Genomic DNA, 10,747 nt, shown 5'->3' with positions numbered 1-10,747 from the left:
AACAGTTGAACGCATAATAACGCATAAAAGTGGGTTAGCCAAGATTCTTAAGGTCGATCGACGTAAGCTCGTTTTCTCATGAATCCTTAGTATAATCACCACATATTCTACTTAACAGCCCTCATAATTCTAAATAAAAGGCTTATGATAACGTACATTTTTGCCTGTTATCAACCTCTAGGGCTTAAAATGGCGAGTCATACTTACGGGAGATTGTTAAGTAAGTTAATGATCTCTTGGCCAAATCAATGATGGTTTATCGTTATAGGAACAAGAATTATTATGGTATTAATGACTGGTTGAGAAATTCTCAATTTAGATGAGGGATAACTAACCTCCTTTCGGCGACTTTTATCCTAAACCTTTGAATCGTCATTGCAAAACTAGATGTCACACGGGGTTCATGTTAGTTTTGCTAAAACCTTATTGAATGTTGTTTTGTTTTTACAACGGGTATTTGCTTAAAACCTAACATAGGTCAATGTGTTTTTCTTTTCAGTAACTCATTAGTATTTCTGTCTAAAGTTTTTAAAATGATCGATTATTTACAGTAGAAAGAAGCGTGTGAAACGAATTGTTCGTAGAGTTCTTCCTTGTTCCTTTGTTGTTCATGCTGTAATTTCTGTATTATTTGTATAACTGCTTGTTTGAAGTCAAATGTAAATGTTTTGTTCATTCATGATTGTGATATGGAATTATCTTTCTTCCGCTACTCATGGAAATCTCAGATCCGATTTTCTTCAAATATAACACATATAACCTATAGTTTATATTATATCAAATATAATATAATCTATAGTTTGAAATTCTCTCATTACACCTATAGTATTTAATATGAATCAAATTCAAATTAAATTTAACCTACAGTATTTATATGAATCATATTCATATAATTAACATTTGAATCATATTCAAATATTTATTTCCTCTCAAATAAAACTTTATATTGTAATGTATCAAATACATTATATTAATTATATAAAAAATAATTCATTTCCTCAATTAATTTGAAGAAATCAAATTAATCCAAATTAATTTGATTCTCAATAATCCCAATTGAATTACTGATGGGACCTTTGAAGGAAATCAGACAGGAGGATTTCCATGAGCAATGGAAGGATCGTTCCAAATTCCATTCCAAATTGAACACTAACAATTACAGTCAATAAACGAAAACTAACAGGTCATGCAAAACTAGAAATTACAGCATGCTAACAAGATAATCAACAGATAGAGTATGCGTACCTTTGAAGAACCATTCTTCAAACTCCCTCGATCAATCTACAAGCGTCTACAGCAACACAGCCCTCGAACGCAACAACTGGTGCAACACGATCACCAGCACAAACACAACGAACACAATGATCACAAACCCAACGAACGTCCTTTGGGTCCTCGAAATCAATCGAGTTGAGTGAGGACACCACCACAATAGTTACCTTGGTATTCTCGGTGTGAGAATCCAGGAGTTGTGGGATCTGTATAGACTTGGTTAGAGGAATAGACTGGAGGATAACAATCGTGTAGACGATCGAGCAAGTGGGAGATAACACAGTCTATCGTATAGACGATGTGCTCAATCGTGTAGTAAATGACAGCCTATCGTATAGACAATGTCATGCGATCGTTTAGCTACACCAACTGAATGAACTATTGTATAGTCAATATGCACGATCTTTTAGTCTCTCTACTAGCTATCGCTTAGTAAAACACTTTCACTTGATAGCCTTGTCAATGAGTTATTTCCGAATCAAGTAACTTCTAATTTTGGGAAAATATTTTTCCTTTTATCTCACGGTTACCATAAAACCACCAATAACCTCCCACTCAATTGGTTATTAGAGAAAAAGAGATAATTATCAAACAATTAATATTATTATAAATAAATACGATAACCAACTTACCATATTATATTTATAACCTATAGTTTTAATATTTCATCTCATGAAACATACAAACCATAGTTCTTTTTCTATTTTTATGGTACTTAATGTAAATCATATTTACATTAATCCTTTATTTGATGTATCTCATACATCACACAATTATATCATATATCATTAAATTTTCTCTTGTCAATTTGAATATTTAAAATCAACCCCAAGAACTGATTCTCAACTTGAATCCATTGAACTACTAAGAGGACCTTATGGACCTGTAGCTTAAAGCTCCAACAGTACGTGAATAACTGACTAAACTTTTTAGTCATGGGATCCACCATCCGTTAACTTCCGAGCACTCCACTAAAAACCAACAGCTGCATTCTTCTCACTATATATTTCTGTGTCCATATCAACCAATCAATAGTGCGATAACCCTTCACAGATCGCTCGTAAGTACAGTTGGGCCAATTTATCGTTTTGCCCCTGTAGTTACATCTAACTCCTTAAGTACCACTGATCCCTCTAATGAACATAAATCATAGTCCTACTATGACTGAGTCCTTTCTTCCAAAGAGAGGTTGTGACCACTATGTTCAAGACCCGGAATCAGCCCTTAAGGGAGCAATCTATCTACTTATCCCTGCTTCGGGAAAAGAGTGAATTCCATCTTGTGTAACTAAGTTTCCAGCTCCCCAATCAGACAAATCCCCAAAAAGGTAGGCTTGTTGAGTTGGCAATCTGGCCACTCTCACCTATATTAATCAAAGAACCACCCTCAAAGGCAAGAGTTCCCAAAACACTCAGGATTAAGGTCATGTCACCTATGGTCGTTTAGGTGAGATGTAAGTCTCAAGTATCAACGACGTTATATAATGAGACTATTCATCTCGTGGTCTGGTCTTATACAAACTCTTTGCAAAGGACAATCTCACTTGCATGTCAACACATGAATGATCAGGATCAGATCATCTGTAGTAGTTCACAACACTTGTAAACCTCTACAAAGCAGGCCGTATCCATAATGTCACCAGGATAAGGTATCCTTCCAATATCCTTATACTACGAGACTCCGGGAGAATTAGGTCACCAATCCCAACAACCTTATGGACTTATATATTGAAGCTCCAATGGTACTTGATTAATTAATTAAATTCTTTAATTAAATTAACCAACTTTTATCAACTGTCGGTCACTCCACTGAAGATTGATAGTTGCACTCTTAGCACTACAAATATATTTTTATGTACATTGGATATAACCAATCAATGTTATGTTGACACTTCACGAATTGCTCGTAAGTACAATTGTGCCAAAATTACAGTTTTGCTCATGTAGTTACATCTAACTTCTTAAGTACCACTGATCCCTCTAATGAATAATAAGTCATAGTCCAGCTATGATTAAACCCCTCTCAAGTCAGGAGAGGATGTGACACCACATTGTTTAAGCCCTAGAATCAGCCCTTAAGGGAGCAATTTCTCTACTTTCTCTAACTATAGAGAATGAGTGAATTCCTTCTTATGAAGTTGCGTTCCCAGCTCCCTAATCAGACGAATCCTCAAAATGGAAGGCATATTGAGTCTGCGATACAAGTCACTCTCACTTATTCAAATCAAAGGATTGCCTTTATTGGCAGGAGTTCACAACTTACTCAAGATTCAGATCAAGTCACCTATGGTCATTCTGGTGAAATGTAAGTCTCTTCTATCAACAGTGTTAAATAACGAGACTTCATTTCGTAGTCCGGTCTTAACAAAATCTTTGCATAGAACATCCCCGCTAACACGTCTCCACATGAATGATCAAGATCAGATCATTTGTAGCACTTTACAACAATTTTAACAACTACAAAGCAGGTCATGTTCGTAGTGTCACTAGGATAAGGTACCCAGTCTTATCCATCTACTACAAACCATTTAGGTTATCTATTAAACATGATCCACCTATATATCTCCACATACATGTTTAAGTTAAAGAAGATAACTTGAATCTTAGTTTATTAGTTTTGTAGGTTAATGCTACTAAATGTCAAATAAAATACCTCTTATTTTATTAGATATATAAATTGTTTGTACATTACAATTATAAACTACAGGGCCCACGAGGTTTCGGGCATCAACCACAACAAATGTCTGGTCTGGTACAGATGATAGCGAACATTAAACTTCCTACTGCTGATGCATACAATACTCGAGACATCTTCATCCTCTTTGCTTCACTTTTAGGGAACATACTAAAGAATATCTTGAAATGAACAAGAGGAGAAGTAGAAATTGGCTTACAATCTTGCAAGTTGAAGCTTCACAAGACCTTCTTTAGATAATTTTTCTAAGATAGCCAAATCTTCCTATTATTTCTGTCTCGGTGAAGTTGCATCCCCAGAATCTTGTTTGTTGGTCCCAAGTCCTTCATTTCAAATTCCCTAGCCAACTGACTTCAATTCTTCAATACGATCTTTGTTGGGGCTTGCTACCAATATGTCGTCTACATACAACAATAAGACAATGAAGTCTTTTTTCCCAAACCTCTTGAAATATGCACAAGGGTCTGCATTAAGTATGTTGTATCCAAGACTCACGATAAAGGAATCAAATCTTTTATACCAACACCTGGCCATTTGTTTGAGACCATACAAAGATATGTTTAACCTACAAACCAAGTTCTTGTTGGGTTTTATGTCCTAAAACTCGTGGTTTGTAAAAAATAAACTTATTCTATTAATCTATATATGTGTTATTGGAGCTTAATTCAATAAGGTTATTATTGAATGTATGAATTGCTCATTTCATTTTAAAATAATTGAAATCCAATAAACTAAGATCCATGTTTATTACATGAGTACTTGAACTTTATGTAGAGATGTAAGAGTGAATCAAGTTCGAGTAAATAGCCAAAATGGTCTATGGTATATAGATAAGGTTGGGTACCTTATTTTGGGGATACTATCGGATGCGGCCCACTTTATAGATGTTACAAATGTTGTAAAGTGCAAGAAACGAAGTGATCCTGATTTGTTCATGTGGAGACATGCAAGTGAAGGCATCCTATGCAAAGATTTTATATAAGATCGGACCAAGAAATAAGTCACCCTTACTTTATAACACTTTTTACTATTTAAGACTGACTATTTCAAAGTGATGACCTAGGTAACTTAACCTTGATCTTGAGCTAACTATGAACTCCTGTTTATTCGAGATTATCCTTAGATTTGCATAGGTGAGGGTTGACTGAACAACACTGGCTCAATAAGCCTTCCATTTTAGGTTAAGACCGGGACATAGGGTGCAAGATGGAATTCACTCCTACTCGCTTTTAGGGATAGTAGAGAGGTTGTTCCCTTAAGTGTTGATCCCGGGTCTTGAACAAGGGGCCCCACCCTCTCATTGGCCCGAAAAGAACTCAGTTTGATGATTGGATCTCAAACCAATTGTTCATTAGAGGATCAGTGAGACTTAAGGAACAAGAGGTAATCTCGAAGGTAAAACCACTATTAACCCAGCCGTTATTACGAACAACCTGTGAAGGGTTAACTTACTAATTATGGTTATATCGAGTGGACACAATATATCTACAGTGAGAGGAGTGCAACTACTGGCCTTTAGTGGAGTGACCCGGTAGTTAACGAATGGTGGTTAATTAGGTTAAAGAGTTTAGCCGGTTAATCTCGGATCATTGGAGCCCATTATCTATAGGTCCATTTGGTCCCTCTACTAGCTCACAAATGGAATAAACCTTAGAATAGTGTGATGAGTAAATTTGAAATGTTCAAATTCGAATTAAGCGAATTATTAATTATATACGATTTAATTACACATTTAATTATTGAATTAAACGAAAATGGAGAATTGGTTAATATGTAAATTTGATTTAAATATCAAATCACAAGAATAGGGCTTCGTGGTTGTGGAATTGACTTTTAATTAATTTAATATTTGATATTAAATTAATAAAATTAATAAAATTATTTAATTAATTAAATCAATTAATTTTAAAATTGAAAATTTGAGTTCTGTGAAAATTCAAATTTAGAAAATCAATTTTGTTTTAATTTAATTTTGGAAAATTAGATTAAAATTTAATTTTGATAAAAATTCAACCCATTGATTTTAAATCAATTTTAAAGAAAATTGATTTTGAAAATTTGAAAAATGATTTTTCAATTTTAAATTAAAAATCAAGTTAGCGGGTTTTTCCAATTCTTGGTTTTTGACTCAAAACTTCACTCAAATCCCACTCAATTTTGAAGTAGAAGCTGTCTTTCAATCATGCAATCAAATTGCATGAGGAAGGTGATCAAAACCAGTGTTGTTTGCTAAAGAAATCCATCCATGCAGCTAGGTTTTCTGATTTTGAGAGAAGAAGAAGTGTTCTTCATTCTCTAGTTGAAGAAATAAGAACAATCTCCATATTTCCCTCTAATCTCAACTCATTTTGAGTCCCACAACTCAATCTGAGGTCTTAGAGAATAGTAGAGAAGATCTTTTGATGGTCTACACCTTGTAGCTAAGGAGATTATTGTTGATTTCGTGGATCAAAAGAGTTCATCGAAGGTATTTCTGAAACCCTCTTGTTATTCTATGAACATGCTTAATTTGATGCTAAAATTGATGAATTAGAGTGCTTAATGATCCTGAATTCTTTTGTTGTATGTTTGCTACTCCCAACAGTTCTTTTTTCCTTTTACTTCAAAACCTTCTGGCTGAAGCATATTGATTTCTTCTTAAAGATCTTAATGGAGAAATGCAGTTTTAACACTTAACTGCTCCAAGTGTAAGTAAAATGTAGCACACATTGTCAAGAATATTCTAACAATAGTAAGTCAAACTATTGGAGAAAAAATCTCATTGAATTCAATACCTTTTTTTCTAAGCATATCCTTTTATCACCAATCTTGCATGATACCACTCCATTTGGCCGTCAGTGTTGCGCTTGATCTTATACACTCATTTGTTGCCAATGGACTTTCTCCCTTGTGGTAGTGTTCCCAAGTCTTATTTTTATGAAGAGCTTCTATTTCTTCCTGTATTTTGTCATCCACAGAGCAACATATGAACTAGTCATTGCCTCTTGGAGAGTTAATGACTCTCCATCCTCGGTTAAAAGACAATATGCAACATTGCTTTCATAATATACTCAGATTGCCAACTTGGTGGTTTTATTATTCGATCGGATCAACGAATTTCTGGTACTCATGACTCAGCTGGTTCTTGGATCTCGTGCATTGGTTCAGCTTCAGAAGAGTCCTCTACAAATCTTTCTCCACATATGTTGTTGCATTCTCTGAGCTTTCATTTACAGTCCTATCATTTACCACTCGTTTCTTATCTTCCATAAAGAACACATCCCTACTAATTATAACCTTGTGGGCAGTGGAATCCCACAGGCGATACCCCTTTACATCATTAGCATACCTCAAGAATAAACATCTCTTAGATTTTGGATCCAACTTTGTAGTTTCATGGGCATTGTATACTAGACTTCCGAATATATAAAGGTTCGAATAATTAACCGGCTTGCCAGTTCACATCTGCATTGGTGTCTTCAACTCAATTGCAGTTGATGGAGCGGATTCACTACATAACAGGTGGTATTCACTACGTATGCCTAAAAAGTTTTCTTTAAGCCTACAGCTCCCAACATTGCTTTTGTTCTCTCTAACAAGGTTCTGTGCATCCGTTTTGCCATTCCATTTTGTTGAAGAGTGTAAGCAGTAGTGAATTGCCTTTTAATGCCTTCCAGATTGTAAAATTCTACAAACTCGTTGCTTGTATAATCTCCTCAATTATCTGTACGCAACCACTTAATCTTCATACCAGATTGAAGTTCTTCTTGCACTTTGAGTACTTTGAAGACTAAACACACCCAACACCTTTTGGAGTAATCGTCTATAAAGGACACAAAGTACCTTACTCCTCTTAGAGATGTAACCGGTGCTTGCCATATATCAGAATGAACCAATTCTAGAATACTTTACTCTTAGAATTTGACGTGTTGAACTTTAATCTATGTTGTTTACTTGTAACACAATCATAAAAAGGTAGAGACACCTTAGTGAGCCCTATGAGTAGATTCTACTCTGTAAGAACTTTTAATCCTTGTTCTTATATGTGTCCAAGTTTTTGATGCCACATCATCAAGAGCTTTTCACTTGGACTACTTATAAAAATTAATGCTTCTCCTTCTTGCAAATTTTCTCCCTCCAACATGTACAAGTTCGCATCCACATTTCTTCCTTTCATAAATACTAGCACACCTTGAATCACTTTCATGATTCCCTTCTCAACTTCAACTTTGCAATCAAGGTTATCAAGTTGACCTAATGAGAGGAAGTTCTTTTTCAAGCCTTCTACATGCCGCACTTGTTGAATCGTGCAAACTATATTATCATGGAACTTCAACTTGATAGTCTAGTACCAAAAATCTTCAAGGTATGATCGTTACAGCTGGATACAGATCCTTCAGAGGCTGATTCATAATGATGGAACCATTCTCGACGAGGGGTCATGTGATAGGTGGCTACTGAGTCAAAGAATCATACATCGACCATTTTTTTTCTTACATTCTATAGTTGTCACTGAAGGATCCCAAATTGAAGGAAACCTTGAGCGGAAGCGGATCGTCACAATTTCCATTTCTCATAGAATTTAATATTTACAAAAAAGAAAGAATAAGATATGCATTTGAATAAATTACAACATTCTTAATTAAAAGAAACTTAGGGTTTTAGAAACCCTTACCTTTGAAGACTTTCTTCAAGAATCCCTCGATCAAGATACAAACACTACCACGATGGCTTCCTTAGTATTCTCAGGTAGAGAACCCAAGAGTGGTGGGCTCTGATTATTTTGCAATGAGGGAATTTTTTGAGTAGAGAGGAGGAAGAGTTTAGATTGTTCACCAACAATTCAAAACTTACAAAAAAACCTCTGTGTTTCTTACCATCTGTATTTTTTTTTCCAAATGAGACTCTCCCCTCTCTTTCAAAAGCCAAAATATAACAACCACCAACTTATGTGGGTGGAGAGAAAAGAGGGGGAGGGAGTTGTAACTCTCCTCCCTCATTTAAATTATTAATAAAAATTAATATATATTATATATATATATATATATATATATATATATATATATATATATATATAATTAGACCACTAACTTATCATATAATATATATGTTATATCAAATATAACATATAATCTATAGTTTAATATTGTATCATATACAATATAACCTATAGATTCTTTTCTCTCTCATATGATATTTAATATAAATCACATTTATATTCAATTTAACAATTATGAATCCAATTCATATTAATAATAATCATATTCAAATATTTATTTCCTCTCACTAAAGCTATAATGTATCAAATACATTATAATAATTATATCACATATAATGAAAATAACTTAATTGTATCATATATAATTAAACCCCTCAATTAATTTGAACAATTCAAATTAATCTAAAAACTGATTCTCATTTAATTCTATTAAGCTACCAAGGGGACCTCATGGACCTGTAGCTTAAAGTTCCAACGGGCAGTCCACTTTAATTAAACGATTCATCACCCGTTAACTGTCGGGTAACCCATTAAAGATCGACAACTACACTCTTCGCACTACAGATATATTTTCGTGTCCATTGGATATAACCAATCAACAGTACGATGACCCTTCACAAATTGCTCATAAGTACAGCTGGGCCAAAATTATCGTTTTGCCCCTATAGTTACATCTAACTTCTTAAGTACCACTGATCCCTCTAATGAACAATAGATCATATGCCAACTATGATTAAACCCCTCTCGAGCCAGGAGAGGGTGTGGCGCCACATTTTTCAAGCCTCAAAATCCGCCCTTAAAGGAACAATTTATTTCCTTACCCCGACCTCGGGGAAGGAGTGAATTCCTTCTTGTGTAGCTGTGTTCCCAGCTCCTCAATCAAACGAATCCCCAAAATGGTAGGTTTTTTGAATCGGCGATCTAGCCACTCTTACGCATACAAATCAAAAGACCGCCCTCATAGGTAAGAATTCATAACTCACTCAGGATTCAGGTCATGTTACCTATGGTCATCCTAGTGAAATGTAAGTCTCTATTATGAACGACGTTATATAATGAGATTAAATATTTCGTGGTCCAGTCTTATACAAACTCCTTTGTTTAGAATATTTCCGCTCACATGTCTATACATGAATGATCATGATCAGATCATTTGTATCACTTTACAACACTTGTAACATCTATAAAGCGGGTCATACTCGTAGTATCACTAGGATAAGGTACCCAACCTTATCCATCTACTACAAACCATTTAGGTTATCACTTAAACATGATCCACCTGTATGTCTCTACATACATGTTTAAGCTATAAGATAACCTTGGAAGTTAGTTTATTGGTTTAGGATTAATGCAACAAAAGGTGGAATAAAATTGACTTAAAGTAAGAGTGAAGTGCTATAAGGAGTTGTAAAGTACTATAGATGAAGTGATCCTAATTCGTACATGTCATGATATGAGGAGTGGGGGTGTCTTATGCAATGAGTTTGCACAAGATCGGACCACGAAATAAGTCACTCTTATTTAAACATGTATGTAGAGACATATAAGTGGATTGTGTTTAAGTAATAATCTGAAGAGTCTGTAGTAGATAGATAAGGCTGGGTATCTTATCTTGGTGACACTATGAATACGACCCACTTTGTAGATGTTACAATTGTTGTAAAGTTCTACAAATGATCCGATCTTGGTCATTCATGTAGAGACATGTGAGCAAGGACGTTCTATACAAAAGAGTTTGTATAAGATCGGTCCAGGAAATGAATAGTCTCATTATATAACATCGTTAATAGTAGAGACTTACAT

Source organism: Benincasa hispida, chromosome 3, assembly GCF_009727055.1.
Source record: "Benincasa hispida cultivar B227 chromosome 3, ASM972705v1, whole genome shotgun sequence".
NCBI lineage: Eukaryota > Viridiplantae > Streptophyta > Magnoliopsida > Cucurbitales > Cucurbitaceae > Benincasa > Benincasa hispida.
Note: the sequence above shows the minus strand (reverse complement) of the source record.